Source organism: Primulina eburnea, chromosome 2 (genome assembly GCF_022965805.1).
Source record: "Primulina eburnea isolate SZY01 chromosome 2, ASM2296580v1, whole genome shotgun sequence".
NCBI classification, from domain to species: Eukaryota; Viridiplantae; Streptophyta; class Magnoliopsida; order Lamiales; family Gesneriaceae; genus Primulina; species Primulina eburnea.
In genome coordinates this window covers 25,189,316-25,207,410 of record NC_133102.1, presented here as the reverse complement: position 1 = coordinate 25,207,410, position 18,095 = coordinate 25,189,316, and the positions used below count along the sequence as shown (strand labels likewise).

The 18,095-nt window shown below is 38.0% G+C and overlaps 2 long non-coding RNA genes across 2 annotated transcripts; both read left to right on the top strand.

Annotated features, from left to right (window-relative positions):
* Positions 1–3,415: 3,415 nt before the first annotated feature.
* LOC140824636 (uncharacterized) lies at positions 3,416–4,952 on the top strand. Its single transcript, XR_012116411.1, has 3 exons — positions 3,416–4,095; positions 4,236–4,275; positions 4,837–4,952. It is a non-coding gene; the product is annotated as an uncharacterized lncRNA (long non-coding RNA).
* Positions 4,953–6,086: 1,134 nt separating this feature from the next.
* On the top strand, positions 6,087–7,086 carry LOC140824635 (uncharacterized). The gene is made up of 3 exons (XR_012116410.1): positions 6,087–6,230; positions 6,371–6,410; positions 6,971–7,086. It is a non-coding gene; the product is annotated as an uncharacterized lncRNA (long non-coding RNA).
* The last annotated feature ends 11,009 nt before the right edge of the window (positions 7,087–18,095 follow it).

The window sequence follows — 18,095 nt, the reverse complement described above, 5'->3', positions numbered from 1 at the left end:
TCAATTAACATGAATAAAATCTAAACATGTAGAAGAATACAAATCTGTATTCAACATTTAAATCTTGACTCGACTCTTTTCTAATCTAGGGATCCCGGTGTGAATAAGACGGTCTGTTACCTACCCAACCACTCGGGGCAACGGTACGTCTTATTCCTAGACTTCGGTCAACTCTGTATCGAGGGTCTACACATATAGCTAATCTGCTCCTATGCGTCGATACACCGAAACGTCTAGTTTTGGCAAGTCTGCCAATATCTCCTATCTCAGGACTCGAATCTAAATCAATAAACAAAACATTACATAATCAAATGTAATAACAATCTAGTATGTGATTTAGGGAAACTCGTATCAAATCTGAATCGAGTTGTGCAATCCCGTGACCACATGAATTATACCTTTCTTGTCGAATCGTCGATCGAAGTCTCAAAGTCGGAATGTCAACTCTGCCAATATTAATCTGAAATGGGATAATGAATGGGCTGTATATATCAAAACACAACTCAACCATCTTGTACAACTCAAGAATCACATTTGGTATCAAATCGACGGCATAACGACGTATGTCTTCGATACCGATAATACAATCTCACCACAACCATATCATAATCAATCCCAACAACTCATAATCTCATCTAAACATCAATCCAACAGCTAGAATCTATAAAATCTTCACATAATACATGCTGGGATTTCGAACAAAAGCATACGATATCCGAAAGTCAATCCGATAGTAATCTACAATGCTCAACATATCAAGAACACATATTTCTACACAAATCATAATTTCTCCAACATCTCAAATCTGAATCATGCTGAAAATGAGATATACTTACATCCTTTAATAGCAATTGATGAGAGGAGTTCAAAACCGAAGTTGGATCTAAAATCGGATACTCGGAAGTAGCACAATCTCAATTCTAAGTTAATGGAACTTGAAGAATGCTACCATGGCTCTCTCGGTTCTTGCATGCTGTAAATCTGAAGAATGAGATGTCATGCCAAGGTATATATATAACATGCCAAGTGTCAAGACAAGAAACAAAGGTGGCACTTCGCATGCAGCACCGCGGGTGCGGCAGCTCAAGAGCGCGGGTGCGCTGTGCTCACGGAAACCCTTGCATTTTCTGAATCTCGATCACCGCGGGTGCGGTCTCACCACCGCGGGTGCGGTCTTGCACGCACCGCGGGTGCGGTGTTGCTTCGCACATTTTCCTTAACTTTCTGTCACCTACACCGCGGGTGCGGTAGTCCTAGCACCGCGGGGGCGGTGTGGGTTCGGCCATGCTTCAAAAATTCCACTCTAAATGTCATGTATTACCATAGCTTCGAGTCAACATCAATGACAACCGATAATTCTCGAGCCTTACAACAACAATAAAAATAGAATCCCTCCTCTTGTTAGACCTAAGCAACCCCGAAATAAAGTCCATAGAAATGTCAATCCAAGTTCTTTTTAAGAATAGCACGCAAAAGTGTTCCCAAAGTTCTATTGACAACTTCAGTTTGTCCATCCGTTTGAGGATGACAAGTAGTAGAAAACAACAATATTGTGCCAAGTTTAGCCCATAAAGTCTTCCAAAAGTAACTCAAGAATTTAACATCGCGACCAGAAACAATAGTCCTAGGCATGCCATGCAACCTAACGACTTCTCTATTGAACAAATCCGCAATGTTTGAAGCATCATCGGTTTTATGACAAGCTATAAAATGTGCCATCATAGAGAATCTATCTACAAAAATAAAAATAGAATCCCTCCCCTTCTAAGTCCTAGGCAACCCCAAAATAAAGTACATAGAAATGTCAATCCAAGTTCTTTTTAAAAATAGCACGCAAAGGTGTTCCCAAAGTTCTATTGACAACTTCAGTTTGTCCATCCGTTTGAGGATGACAAGTAGTAGAAAACAACGATTTTGTGCCAATTTTAGCCCATAAAGTCTTCCAAAAGTAACTCAAGAATTTAACATCGCGACCAGAAACAATAGTTCTAGGCATGCCATGCAACCTAACGACTTCTCTAAAGAACAAATCCGCAATGTTTGAAGCATCATCGGTTTTATGACAAGCTATAAAATGTGCCATCTTAAAGAATCTATCCACAACAACAAAAATAGAATCCCTTCCCTTCTTAGTCCTAGGCAACTCCAAAATAAATTCCATAGAAATGTCAATCCAAGTTCTTTTTAAGAATAGCACGCAAAAGTGTTCCCAAAGTTCTATTGACAACTTCAGTTTGTCCATCCGTTTGAGGATGAAAAGTAGTAGATAACAAAAATATTGTGCCAAGTTTAGCCCATAAAGTCTTCCAAAATAGAATCCATCCCCTTCTTAGTCCTAGGCAACCCTAAAATAAAGTCCATAGAAATGTCAATACAAGTTCTTTTTAAGAATAGCACGCAAAGTTGTTCCCAAAGTTCTATTGACAACTTCAGACTGCCGAACATCTAGTAGTATGCCTGATCTCCAGACTGCCCTATCTTAATGCATGAATACCAAATCTGTAAACAAGCATAATGCAATGCTACACGATCTGTAAACAAAGCATAGCAAGATCTGCATACAAATTCTATAAACAATTCTATAACAATCATAATCATATCAATGTATGAACAATAAAACAAGTATGTGATTTTGGTTGGGAAACTCAAATGTGATCTCATTTGAGTCGTGATTCCCAAAACAAAACATGTACTATACCTTTCGTCGCACAATTCGCTGCCACGGTCGCCAAACTGAATCTGAAATGGAAATGTTGGTATACACACGATCAATTACTAACTCTAGTCAATACCTACACTATCAATGATCAATCTCGGTATAGACTTTAACGGCATAACGACGTAAATTCTCAATACCGGTCAATACACATCTCAATCCTCAATTATTCTTATTCATAATCCACCACAATAACAATCTAACACAATAATTATGCTCCACCCATTCATAAACCATGTTGAAATTCATAGGAATTGCATACGATATCATTTCTTCGTTCCGGTTTCAAATCTACAATCCTTGTAATCATAAGAACATATTTCTTAACTTAATTCATAATTCTCCCAACACATATGAATCAAAACATGATGGAATTTGACAAAACATATACCCTTTTGAAGCCCTTGATACAAGGAGTTCCAAACCGAAATCGAAACTAAATTCGGATGGCTAAATCTTGAGATATTCAACTCTATAGCCTTGAGAAGTTATGGAGGAATCTCGGTTCTGCCTGCTGAAATGCGACGAAGATGACTCATATTGTAATAGCCGAACCCGGTGTACGGTATGGTTTAAGATTTTGTATGATTATTGGCTATTTGGGTAAGTTTAAGTATAGTTTGGATGTTAAGAGTTTCGATTTATGATTTTAGTATGGTTGGTTATAGATGATGTGCAGTGTTTTTGTAGCGGCGTTACGATTAAATTCATGATAAATGGTATATTGATCCAAATGAGGTGAGGCCAATTGGAGTGGTTAGATAAGACATAAGGCTATAACTTTCGTATTTTGAGTTTTGTTCAAATCATTGTGGAAGGTAAGCCAAAAGTGTCCCGAAGTGTGTCGTGTGATTCGACGTTCCTCCAGTGACACAGGTTGGGAGATTTAGCATAACTTTTTACTCAGACATCTAAATGATCTGAAATTTTGAGGGAGTCAAGATAAGACATAGAGCTACAACTTTGTAGTTTACCACTTTTTCTAATTCGGACGGGAAGAGGCGTTTCTGAGGCGATCTTTGAAGAAGCTGTGCGCAGAGTAAGATTTGGTCCGAAGGTGGAGCGCACCCGCGGTCATGTAAGGACCGCACCCGCGGTCTCAGTGGTTCAGAAAATGGTTTTTTGGTCGTAGGCTTGGCGCACCCGCGGTCCTTGTGTTGGCGCACCCGCGGTCATGCATTATTGAGGTATGGGCGAAGCTTTAAGTTGCTTTTTGGTTGAGTTGACTTCACTTTTCACCTTACCTTTCCTCCATTCTCGTTTTTCCTCTCTAGAAACAAGGGTTTCCTTCATTTCATTTCATTTCCTACCTTTGATTCTTGGATCTAGTTCAATTTTCGACTTGAGATCGTGGTTCTCCTTGGTGCTAGGAAGCTTAGGTAAGTTTTTGGTTGAATTCTATCATGGTTTTGGAAATGGCATGCTATAGGTTGGAGTATTGGTTGGTTCTATGGATTATTTAACTTGTATTTTTGGATATAGAGTTGATTTTGGTGTTGTTTATGGATTATTGTTGTAGGTGGTGAACCAAGAGCTTATTTGAGGTGTTCTATTGGGTTGTAAGTGGAATTTCATCCTTTTTGCTCACATGATATTATATGTATTGTGTTTTAAAGGTTTCAAAGTGTTATTCCCTTCAATTGATCCATTGTTATGTATTGATTTCATTGATTATCTATTGGAGGCATTGATGTCTCACTATTGTTAAAAAGGGAATACAAGTGTTATTATGAGATTGCGAAACGACGGCTTTAAATGATATTCAGAGTTCAAATGTTTTATTGGATTGATTAATCATAGTCAGAGCATTGCATGCAAATAGATGATCATCGACCATAGGCTTTTATCCCCTCACAGTTATCGATTTATGTCGATGGGATATTGGCAACCATAGTCACAGATACTATTGATATCAATCCAACCATAGAAAAGAGAATATCATCGTATTGCTATATATTGCTATGCTATTGCTACAGTTATTGCTACAGTATTCATATTTCAGAGTTGATGGTATTTATGATTTCAAAGTCATGTTTTACAGAGTATACTATGTATCATTGCTATGTAAGAGTTCCACTTGCTGAGATTTATTCTCATTTCAGTTATTTCATGTGATGCAGATCAGAGTGGAGGCCCGGGACGTTGACTGTGGACAGGGAGTCATATGCATGCACCGTTGGAAGGATGATTTTGATGGCATGATCATAGGACTGATGTTTTGTATTTTATTATACCTTTTGAATGATCATGTATTTATTTTGGTTGTTAAATGTTTAAAGAAAATGTATTTTGAAACTCCTTCCATATTTTAAAGAAAATTTTTATTCCGCTGCGTATTTTATTTAAAGAGGTCAGGGGTGTCACAATTGGTATCAGAGCGGTGTTCTTCGGACCAATGCATATGACTTCGTCTACTTTCAACTGTCCGGGTATGTTTTCTTGCATCTATCCATTGTTATCTATTGATATTTCTTTTGTGAGCACATTGTAGAGTAGAGGATGCCACCTAAGAGGAAAGCTGTAGAGGTTGTGATGGGTTTTTGGCTTCTATGGTTGATGTGGATAGCATGGTTAAGTTGAATATTGATGATATTGATGAGATGAGAGAGAGATATCCTGAGTTGTTCGTGCAGTGACGTCAATTTCGCGGACGAAATTCCTCTAAGGAGGGAAGATTGTAATAGCCGAACCCGGTGTACGGTATGGTTTAAGATTTTGTATGATTATTGGCTATTTGGGTAAGTTTAAGTATAGTTTGGATGTTAAGAGTTTCGATTTATGATTTTAGTATGGTTGGTTATAGATGATGTGCAGTGTTTTTGTAGCGGCGTTACGATTAAATTCATGATAAATGGTATATTGATCCAAATGAGGTGAGGCCAATTGGAGTGGTTAGATAAGACATAAGGCTATAACTTTCGTATTTTGAGTTTTGTTCAAATCATTGTGGAAGGTAAGCCAAAATTGTCCCGAAGTGTGTCGTGTGATTCGACGTTCCTCCACTGACACAGGTTGGGAGATTTAGCATAACTTTTTACTCAGACATCCAAATGATCTGAAATTTTGAGGGAGTCAAGATAAGACATAGAGCTACAACTTTGTAGTTTATTACTTTTTCTAATTCGGATGGGAAGAGGCGTTTCTGAGGCGATCTTTGAAGAAGCTGTGCGCAGAGTAAGATTTGGTCCGAAGGTGGAGCGCACCCGCGGTCATGTAAGGACCGCACCCGCGGTCTCAGTGGTTCAGAAAATGGTTTTTTGGTCGTAGGCTTGGCGCACCCGCGGTCCTTGTGTTGGCGCACCCGCGGTCATGCATTATTGAGGTATGGGCGAAGCTTTAAGTTGCTTTTTGGTTGAGTTGACTTCACTTTTCACCTTACCTTTCCTTCATTCTCGTTTTTCCTCTCTAGAAACAAGGGTTTCCTTCATTTCATTTCATTTCCTACCTTTGATTCTTGGATCTAGTTCGATTTTCGACTTGAGATCGTGGTTCTCCTTGGTGCTAGGAAGCTTAGGTAAGTTTTTGGTTGAATTCTATCATGGTTTTGGAAATGGCATGCTATAGGTTGGAGTATTGGTTGGTTCTATGGATTATTTAACTTGTATTTTTGGATATAGAGTTGATTTTGGTGTTGTTTATGGATTATTGTTGTAGGTGGTGAACCAAGAGCTTATTTGAGGTGTTCTATTGGGTTGTAAGTGGAATTTCATCCTTTTTGCTCACATGATATTATATGTATTGTGTTTTAAAGGTTTCAAAGTGTTATTCCCTTCAATTGATCCATTGTTATGTATTGATTTCATTGATTATCTATTGGAGGCATTGATGTCTCACTATTGTTAAAAAGGGAATACAAGTGTTATTATGAGATTGCGAAACGACGGCTTTAAATGATATTCAGAGTTCAAATGTTTTATTGGATTGATTAATCATAGTCAGAGCATTGCATGCAATAGATGATCATCGACCATAGGCTTTTATCCCCTCACAGTTATCGATTTATGTCGATGGGATATTGGCAACCATAGTCACAGATACTATTGATATCAATCCAACCATAGAAAAGAGAATACCATCGTATTGCTTTATATTGCTATGCTATTGCTACAGTTATTGCTACAGTATTCATATTTCAGAGTTGATGGTATTTATGATTTCAAAGTCATGTTTTACAGAGTATACTATGTATCATTGCTATGTAAGAGTTCCACTTGCTGAGATTTATTCTCATTTCAGTTATTTCATGTGATGCAGATCAGAGTGGAGGCCCGGGACGTTGACTGTGGACAGGGAGTCATATGCATGCACCGTTGGAAGGATGATTTTGATGGCATGATCATAGGACTGATGTTTTGTATTTTATTATACCTTTTGAATGATCATGTATTTATTTTGGTTGTTAAATGTTTAAAGAAAATGTATTTTGAAACTCCTTTCATATTTTAAAGAAAATTTTTATTCCGCTGCGTATTTTATTTAAAGAGGTCAGGGGTGTCACAAAATATATCTGGATTCAAGCCATTGATGAATTGGTCGGCAACGGCTTCGTCATTTCCAGCCACATGTGGAGGAAACTTCAACAAGGTCGAGAACTTGGTCACATATTCTTCAATGTTCAGCTGACGCCTGTCTCAAATTGGCAAACTCCGCCCCCTTGTCTTTTCTGTACGATATTGGGAAAAATCTCTGATAGAACTCAGTTTTAAATACATCCCAAGTAATAATCGTACCTCGTTGCTCCAAGGCTCTCTTCATTGTAACCCACCAGCTTTGTGCAACATCAAGCAACTGGTGCTCAATCAATTTAATCCGGCGCTCATCACTATACTCCAGTGAATCAAACAGCAACTCAATGCTACCTAACCAACTCTCACACTCGACTGATGTCTCAGTACCCGTCAGAGTGGGTGGTTTGAATGACTGAAACCTCTTCAGCAAGGTTTCCATTGGAGTAGGTGTTACATCCATTGGAGGATTCGATGTACTACCCTGTTCTGGAATTCGTCTACGAGGCATATCTGAAACTCAAAAGGATTATTAATCCAATCCAACACACCTGTTTCAATTGAGTCTCTCCTCCAATCATTCTACTGCTGATCGAGAATCAATTCAGATTCGTTCCCAATAATACATATTACAAAATCAAATCAGATAAATCAAGTAACATGTATTATATAAAGCAGTACGACATGCTAGCAATCACAAGCAAGGAAAGAAAACTCAATCTACCCCGCTCACTTGCCTCTTCTATCTCAATCTAAAGGATCTATCGCTCTGATACCACCTGTTGTGGGGACCCGGACGCTAATCAAGTTCTTAATCATCATTGGGACTAATTAATCAATTATAAAACAGGGTCTAAATTTTTTTTTTAAAATACAAAGCGGAAACGTAATGTAATTTACTCAAATTACATATTAAACATATACATACAACTCTGTATTATCTACAAGAATTCAACTAGGTTCAACTATATATCAAAGCTGAATCCTAAGTTGCTGCAAAGCCCGGATCTCCACGCTATCTAATCTTCTCTCATCCTCTTCTTGACCCTGATCCAGTCCCACCTGTTGTCATGCACACATACAAAACAAGACAACAGCCGGATAACTCCGGTGAGATATGAATATCCCAGTATAAAAATGTATACATGCAATCATATAAAACATATACGAAAGCATATAAGGAGTATTCATAACATGTCTCAAATCAGAAACATAAATCCATATCAAACATTCAATAATCATGAATGGTATACACAATGTAAATCTACATGTCATATCATACTCAACTCAACCGACACGTCATCTCAGACTCGACTCAACTGACACGTCGTCTCAGACTCGACTCAACTCTATCCTAGGGATCTCGATATCTGGATATAGGTAATCATATCGAATCTCAGTCGATAGGAATGAATCAATCCCTAAACGGCATCGATATAATTCATATATCAGTGTCTGGGCTAATCGGCCACAGAATTGACAACTCAGTCAATAACCCGACGAATCAGCCGGTAAGTAGGCGAATCAGCCCATAATCAGACAACTCAGCCTGTAATTAAGCGAATCAGCTTAAGTTTAGACGAATCAGTCCATAACCCGACGAATCAGCCACTAACCCGACGAATCAGCCGGTGACTAGGCGAATCAGCCCATATCTCAACGACTCAGTAATCAATACATGCAGTCAGTATCTACGCAAATCAATCAATGACTAGCAAATCAGCAGTCATTACATGCAGTAGCTATAAATCAATAGACTACAATCATAAGTCTCATCAATTGCAAATATCAATGCAATAAATGAAAGTATGTGATTTAGGGAAACTCGAGTCAAACCTCACTCGAGTTGTGCAATCACAACTCGACATTAGTTTATACCTTTCTTTCTGATACTCTGACTCTGTCGAAGTCTTGAACCCCAAGTCTGTCAATACTCAGTCTGACAATAACAATATCGAGGGTACGGTATCAATATACCACTCAATCAATACTGGATATAATCAGAATTCAATCAAATTCTGTTTCAATATCATAACATCATATTTCCAACATATCCAGCACTACCATATCAGTCAGATACCAATTCTAACATCTCATAATCAATAATAACTCAATTCTGATATCAAGTCAACTCCAAAACTATTCCGAAAATCATAACAATTCCATAATCAGTCCGTTTCTTAATCTGACTTCGATTCTATGATGTCTAATATGTCAAGAACAACATATATGAGTTCCATTCAATTCTGACAATATCATAATTTCAAAGCATGTCAAAACGTAGTAAAACTTACGTCCAGTTGTAGCCTACGTTGCTAGGAACTCGATACCGAAGTCGGATTCAAAATCAGACGGACGGATCACTCACAAATCTCAAATCTCACCTGAAGCCTCCTCGGTGCTTCCCTTCTCGATTCTGAGGGAATTTGCTTGTATATACATGTATATATACACGTTGCATACTTAAGGGCAAGTGGCAACTTTTCATTCTGCATGTTTCTCGCTAGGGCGGTCAAAACCTACCGCTAGAGCGAGGCAGTTTCGGTCGAGATCCTCGGCTGAACATCTCCTGGCGCTCGGGCGGTCAAAAGTTTCCGCCCGGGCGATCAATTCTCGGCCCTCGGCAATTAAACAATCGCGCTCGGGCGGTGCTTTTCTACCGCTCGGGCGCGAGATGTTCGGTCTAACATCTTAAGATGTTCGGTTCAACATCTTGGTTTAAAATAAACCACGCCCGGCTTCGTCATTTGAGTTCCTATAACCTCAATTATGTCAATTAATCAACATCTGATTACAGTAATTAAATCTCGGGCATTACAAGAAACAATAGTCCTAGGCATGCCATGCAACCTAACGACTTCTCTAAAGAACAAATCCACAATGTTTGAAGAATCATCGGTTTTATGACAAGCTATAAAATGTGCCATCTTAGAGAATCTATCCACAACAACAAAAATAGAATCCCTCCCCTTCTTAGTCCAAGGCAACCCCAAAATAAAGTCAATAGAAATGTCAATCCAAGTTCTTCATAAGAATAGCACGCAAAAGTGTTCCCAAAGTTCTATTGACAACTTCAGTTTGTCCATCCGTTTGAGGATGACAAGTAGTAGAAAACAACAATATTGTGCCAAGTTTAGCCCATAAAGTCTTCCAAAATAGAATCCCTCCCCGTCTTAGTCCTAGGCAACCCAAAACTAAAGTCCATAGAAATGTCAATCCAAGTTCTTTTTAAGAATAGCACGCAAAGGTGTTCCCAAAGTTTTACTGACAACTTCAGTTTGTCCATCCGTTTGAGGATGACAAGTAGTAGAAAACAACAATTTTGTGCCAAGTTTAGCCCCTAAAGTCTTCCAAAAGTAACTCAAGAATTTAACATCGCGAACAGAAACAATAGTCCTAGGCATGCCATGCAACCTAACGACTTCTCTAAAGAACAAATCCGCAATGTTTGAAGCATAACAAGTTTTATGACAAGCTATAAAATGTGCCATCTTAGAGAATCTATCCACAACAACAAAAATAGAATCCCTCCCCTTCTTAGTCCTAGGCTACCCCAAAATAAAGTCTATAGAAATGTCAATCCAAGTTCTTTTTAAAAATAGCACGCAAAAGTGTTCCCAAAGTTCTATTGACAACTTCAGTTTGTCCATCTGTTTGAGGATGACAAGTAGTAGAAAACAACAATATTGTGCCAAGTTTAGCCCATAAAGTCTTCCAAAAGTAACTCAAGAATTTAACATCGCGACCAGAAACAATAGTCCTAGTCATGCCATGCAACCTAACGACTTCTCTAAAGAACAAATCCGCAATGTTTGAAGCATCATCGGTTTTATGACAAGCTATAAAATTTGCCATCTTAGAGAATCTATCCACAACAACAAAAATAGAATCTCTCCCCTTCTTAGTCATAGGCAACCCCAAAATAAAGTCCATAGAAATGTCAATACTAGTTCTTCATAAGAATAGCACGCAAAAGTGTTCCCAAAGTTCTATTGACAACTTCAGTTTGTCCATCCGTTTGAGGATGACAAGTAGTAGAAAACAACAATATTGTACCAAGTTTAGCCCATAAAGTCTTCCAAAATAGAATCTCTCCCCTTCTTAGTCCTAGGCAACCCTAAAATAAAGTCCGTAGAAATGTCAATCCAAGTTCTTTTTAAGAATAGCACGCAAAGGTGTTCCCAAAGTTCTATTGACAACTTCAGTTTGTCCATCCGTTTGAGGATGACAAGTAGTAGAAAACGAAAATTTTGTGCCAAGTTTAGCCCATAAAGTCTTCCAAAAGTAACTCAAGAATTTAACATCGCGACCAGAAACAATAGTCCTAGGCATGCCATGCAACCTAACGACTTCTCTAAAGAACAAATCCACAATGCTTGAAGCATCATCGGTTTTATGACAAGCTATAAAATGTGCCATCATAGAAAATCTATCCATAACAACAAAAATAGAATCCCTCCCCTTCTTAGTCCTAGGCAACCCATAAATAAAGTCCATAGAAATGTCGATCCAAGTTCTTCATAAGAATTGCACGCAAAAGTGTTCCCAAAGTTCTATTGACAACTTCAGTTTGTCCATCCGTTTGAGGATGACAAGTAGTAGAAACAACAATATTGTGCCAAGTTTAGCCCATAAAGTCTTCCAAAATAGAATCCCTCCCCTTCTTAGTCCTAGGCAACCCTAAAATAAAGTCCATAGAAATGTCAATCCAAGTTCTTTTTAAGAATAGCACGCAAAGGTGTTCCCAAAGTTCTATTGACAACTTCAGTTTGTCCATCCGTTTGAGAATGACAAGTAGTAGAAAACAACAATATTGTGCCAAGTTTAGCCCATAAAGTCTTCCAAAAGTAACTCAGGAATTTAACATCGCGACCAGAAACAATAGTCCTAGGCATGCCATGCAACCTAACGACTTCTCTAAATAACAAATCCGCAATGTTTGAAGCATCATCGGTTTTATGACAAGCTATAAAATGTGCCATCTTAGAGAATCTATCCACAACAACAAAAATAGAATCCCTCCCCTTCTTAGTCCTAGGCAACCCCAAAATAAAGTCCATAGAAATGTCAATTCAAGTTCTTTTTTAAAATAGCACGCAAAAGTGTTCCCAAAGTTCTTTTGACAACTTCAGTTTGTCCATCCGTTTGACGATGACAAGTAGTAGAAATCAACAATATTGTGCCAAGTTTAGCCCATAAAGTCTTCCAAAATAGAATCCCTACTCTTCTTAGTCCTAGGCAACCCTAAACTAAAGTCCATAGAAATGTCAATCCAAGTTATTTTTAAGAATAGCACGCAAAGGTGTTCCCAAAGTTCTATTGACAACTTCAGTTTGTCCATCCGTTTGAGAATGACAAGTAGTTGAAAACAACAATTTTGTGCCAAGTTTAGCCCATAAAGTCTTCCAAAAGTAACTCAAGAATTTAACATCGCGACCAGAAACAATAGTCCTAGGCATGCCATGCAACCTAACGACTTCGCTAAAGAACAAATCCGCAATGTTTGAAGCATCATAGGTTTTATGACAAGCTATAAAATGTGCCATCTTAGAGAATCTATCCACAACAACAAAAATAGAATCCCTCCCCTTCTTAGTCCTAGGCAACCCCAAAATAAAGTCCATAGAAATGTCAATCCAAGTTCTTTTTAAAAATAGCACGCAAAAGTGTTCCCAAAGTTCTATTGACAACTTCAGTTTGTCCATCCGTTTGAGGATGACAAGTAGTAGAAAACAACAATATTGTGCCAAGTTTAGCCCATAAAGCCTTCCAAAAGTAACTCAAGAATTTAACATCGCGACCAGAAACAATAGTCCTTGGCATGCCATGCAACCTAACGACTTCTCTAAAGAACAAATCCACAATGTTTGAAGCATCATCGGTTTTATGACAAGCTATAAAATGTGTCATCTTAGAGAATCTATCCACAACAACAAAAATAGAATCCCTCCCCTTCTTAGTCCTAGGCAACCCCAAAATAAAGTTCATAGAAATGTCAATCCAAGTTCTTCATAAGAATAGCACGCAAATGTGTTCCCAAAGTTCTATTGATGTAATGCCCGAGAATTTAATTATTGTAATCTGATATGATTTACTGATTATGAACTGATGTAATTATAGTCGGGCCAGTTCGAGATAAGATTTGAGCAAGTATATGAAATTATACAATTTGGGCGAAAGTGACTCGCCCGGGCGGACGTTTTTGACCGCCCGAGCGAGAGTGCCTAGGAGAAGAGGGCCGAGATTCACTCGCCCGGGCGGATGTTTTTGACCGCCCGAGCGAGGTTGCTGGAATGGGCGAGGGCCGAGAATTACTCGCCCGGGCGGCAACTTTTGACCGCCCGAGCGCGAGACGTGTCGCGAAAAGGAGTGTGCCACCTTTCTTGAATTGCATGTAGTATATATACATATAACATAAGTGTGTCTCTCAGATTGGATGGAAGCAAGAATCGAGATTTTGAGGGAAAAGCTTTGTTCTTATTTTTCACATTGATTTGTGAGCAAACCGTCTATTTGATTTTGAATCCGATTACAGTACCGTGTTCCTAGCAACGCAGGCTTCATTTGGACATTTGATATGGACAGAGTTGAATACAAGTCATCGTCTTCGTCAGACCGGGACGACAAAGGTATAATTCATGTGATATTCGGGAAGAAACAACTCAAGCGAGACCATCCTTGAGTTGCCCAATAAATCACATACTATATTCTTGTTTATGTTTTATCTTATTATGCTTGATTTACAGATTTTGTATTCATGCATTAAGATAGGACAGTCTGGAGATCAGGCAGACTTCTAGATGTTCGGCGATATCTCCTTTCTTGAAATGCATGTAGTATATATACATATAACATAAGCGTGTCTCTCAGATTGGATGGAAGCAAGAATCGAGATTTTGAGGGAAAAGCTTTGTTCTTATTTTTCACATTGATTTGTGAGCAAACCGTCTACTTGATTTTGAATCCGATTACAGTACCGTGTTCCTAGCAACGCAGGCTTCATTTGGACATTTGATATGGACAGAGTTGAATACAAGTCATCGTCTTCGTCAGACCGGGACGACAAAGGTATAATTCATGTGATATTCGGGAAGAAACAACTCAAGCGAGACCATCCTTGAGTTGCCCAATAAATCACATACTATATTCTTGTTTATGTTTTATCTTATTATGCTTGATTTACAGATTTTGTATTCATGCATTAAGATAGGACAGTCTGGAGATCAGGCAGACTTCTAGATGTTCGGCGATATCTCAGCTTAGGGGTAGATCACCGCCCCTTTGTAGATGCGGATACAGATCAGGCCGAAGTCTAGGAATAAGACGTACAGCACCTCGATTGGTAGGGTAGGTGACAGACAGTGACGTCTTATTCACACCGGGATCCCTAGAGTTATAGATCGAGTCAAGTCTAGACATGATTTGATTAGAACTGCATGCTTATATGGATGTGGCTCCTAGATCATGGGACCCATTGTTACTGCTTTCAGTTGGGTTAGCATGTTTTATGATTAAGATTGTTTATATGCATGTTTATCTGAATTGAGTTGCATGCTTATTTGATTAATTTCATAGACTATGAAATAGATTGTTTCTATACATGATAGCATGTTTTATGATTTAGTTTGTTTATATACATGCTTACCATGTTTTATACTGGGATTTATTCTCACCGGAGTTATCCAGCTGTTGTCTTGTTTTGTATGTGTGCATGACAACAGGTGGGGCTGGATCAGGGTCGAGATGAAGATGAGAGAAGACGAGTTTAGCGTGGTGATTCCGGACTTACAGTAGACTTGGTTTTATTACTTGACTTTAGTAGTTGAACCTTAGACTAGATTATTGTATTTTAATACTGAAATGTATTTTATACAGATATGTATATTATTAGATGCCATTACCTTCCGCGTTTATATTTTAAAAAGAAATATTTTTAGACCCTGTTTATCAGAACAGATAATTAAATCCCAAAGACGATTAAGAAGATGATTATCGTCCGGGTCCCCACAACAGGTGGTATCAGAGCGATCGATCCTTTAAAGGTAGATAATCAGAGCTGATAGTTCCTTTAGAGTTAGATCTTTAGATTAAGATAGTTAGAACTGATAGATCTATTAGATTGAGTCAGAATGAGATAGAAGAGAATGAGCGGGGTAGATGAATTTTCTTTCCTTGCATGTGTGTGCTAGCATGAGATTGCTTATGATGTTGATCTACATTGTGATGCTAGCATGAGATTATGTGTTATTGCTTTTAGATACATGTTTACCTGATTATGTGAATTAGATTGGTATTATGTATCACTGAATACGAATCAGATCGGATTCATGACCAGCAGTAAGATGGTCAGGAAAAGATTTGAAACAGGTTTGTGGTATGGGATTACTGATGTTTTTGGTAATCAGATATAGCTCCCCGCAGAATTCCAGAAAAAGGCAGTACGTCATATGATCAGACAGATAGAACAGAATCTCAGATAGATGTGGCAGAAATTCAGATGGAAACACAGTTACAGAGGTTTCAGTCGTTTCAACCGCCAATTCTGAAGGGAACTGAGACGTCAGTAGATTGTGAGAAATGGCTAGAGGAGACAGAAATGTTATTTGAATTCCTGAATTTCACAGATGAGTGTAGAATTAGGCTTATTGAGAACCAGTTGCAAGAGACTGCTAGAAGATGGTGGTTACTCACCAAAGGAGCCTTAGAGCAGAGTCGTTCAGTGATCACGTGGAAGACCTTTAGATTTGAATTTTATCAAAGATTTTTCCCTACCTCATATAGACAGGATAGAAGTGCAGAATTTGCAAACCTGAGACAGGGTCTTTTGAGTGTTGATGAATACTTGGTACAGTTCTTCACACTTCTACGTTTTGCTCCTCTTGTGGCTAGAAATGATGATGCTATGTCTAGCCAGTTCATTCAAGGATTGAATCCAGAAATACGCACGTTGGTAAATGTAAAGCAATCGAGTAATTTTGCGGATACCTTGAATACAGCTAAAAGAGCGGAAACGGTTCTGATAGGACAACCGAGAGCATTATATGTTCTTCCAGAACAGATTGCACAGCAACTGCCTTCCAGAATAGAGATTGGCAGTCGTAGTGGTAAGGAAAAAGAACCATTGAGAATTCAAAAGAAACAGTTCAAGAAGTTAGGAAGTGATTCCTCTAGTTCTAGCAGTCCTGGTCCGAGCTATACCGGAGTGTATTGCAGGACTTGTGGAGGGAGACACTCCACAGAACAATGTCAGGGAGTGCTTGGGAAGTGCAATATCTGTAAGCAGACGGGACACTTAGCTAAAGTTTGCCCTCAGAAACATTTTCGAAGACCTTAAAGAGAAAAGTCATTGGTGGTAATGACAGAAGAACAGACCCAGAATTTACAACAGGTACTACTCTTTTATGATATATTGCATACGTATTGATGTGTACTAATGCATTCTTCATGAGTATCTGTGATTGAGTAGCATGGTGATATGCTATATTTGTGGGGTCTGTGTATACTGTAGTATTGATTCCTTGGTTGTTGAGGAATATGTTGATATCAGATATCTCTGTGACATGTTATATACTACAGTGAGATGAACCCGGGATTGGGTTAGATTATGATGTACTTGTGTTATATGATTTCGATTTCATTATTGACATGTAATGCTAAACAAGTACAGAAATATCGTAGAATGTGTTCCAGAAATGGTAAGATTAAGATTGGATCTAGTTGAGAAATGAGGATTCTAGATCTAGAACTCCTTAGATCATTGTACTGTTATGACTCGATTATCACAAAAAGGAACAGATGGTATCCTTATGTGTTTGGTAGATATGCTGAAATCGAGTCTAACGGTGACAGATTTGCCCGTAATGTATTAGTTGACTGGTGGTTGCCTAGATAAAATTTCAGATGTGTTTGATATCAAAAAGGGTAGATTTCAGAATTGAATCGATACCAGGTATTGTTTATATGATAGAATCCAGTCAAGAATGACATTGAATGTATAGAATGATACTGAATGATTAGACAGAATTGAAAGAATTGACAGATTAGAATACTGACTGAGAATTACAGTTGATTGAGTATTCTCTTGAAGATATTTCAGTTCTGTGTCTAAATTAATGGCGTTTATGTTCAGAGGTATTCTGAAGATTATGCTTGGTATATCTATGATTTATTGATATCTTGCAGCACTTGATTGATTCTGTTGAATATTTAAAGACTGTGTTAAATATTCAGAGAACTGCGATTATTTTATACAGAAATGGATCAGGTATGAATCTGGTATGCAGTTATTGATACAGTGTTTATTCAGAGTATACAGTACCTGAGAATTGATTGATTTAGACAGTTAAGACAGAAAGATCAGGAATGCCAGAAATGTCAAAAATTTATTATCTGCAGATTATCATATTCTGGTTATCTTATTCTCTTATTGTTATATATCTGCTGAGTATTATTATTGTTCTACATCAGTATTTGCGATATCTTATATTGTTGGGAGCATATTCTATTGGCAGATGAAATATAGCAGTTGATCAGATTGATATCAAGATATTTACCAGAAATCGTTGTGTTATGAGTTTTCGTAAACTCACTAGATCTGTATAGGTTCTTTCTATTCTGAATCTGATGTGATATTACTGTTATTGTGAATCAGTGTTGACACAGTTTATTGTAATCAGTTGAGTGTACATCAGTTCAGAAATTAGAGGGTTCAGCATTGTATTTTGCTAATCAGAACAGAGCATCAGTCAGATTAACAGATATTTGATTTTGTGATTGTATGGGACTGATTAGTTTATGATATCAAAATGGTTCAGAATTTTGTAACAGAATTGATATCTACAGTCAGAGATGAATATCAGGTAGGTATGTCTTCT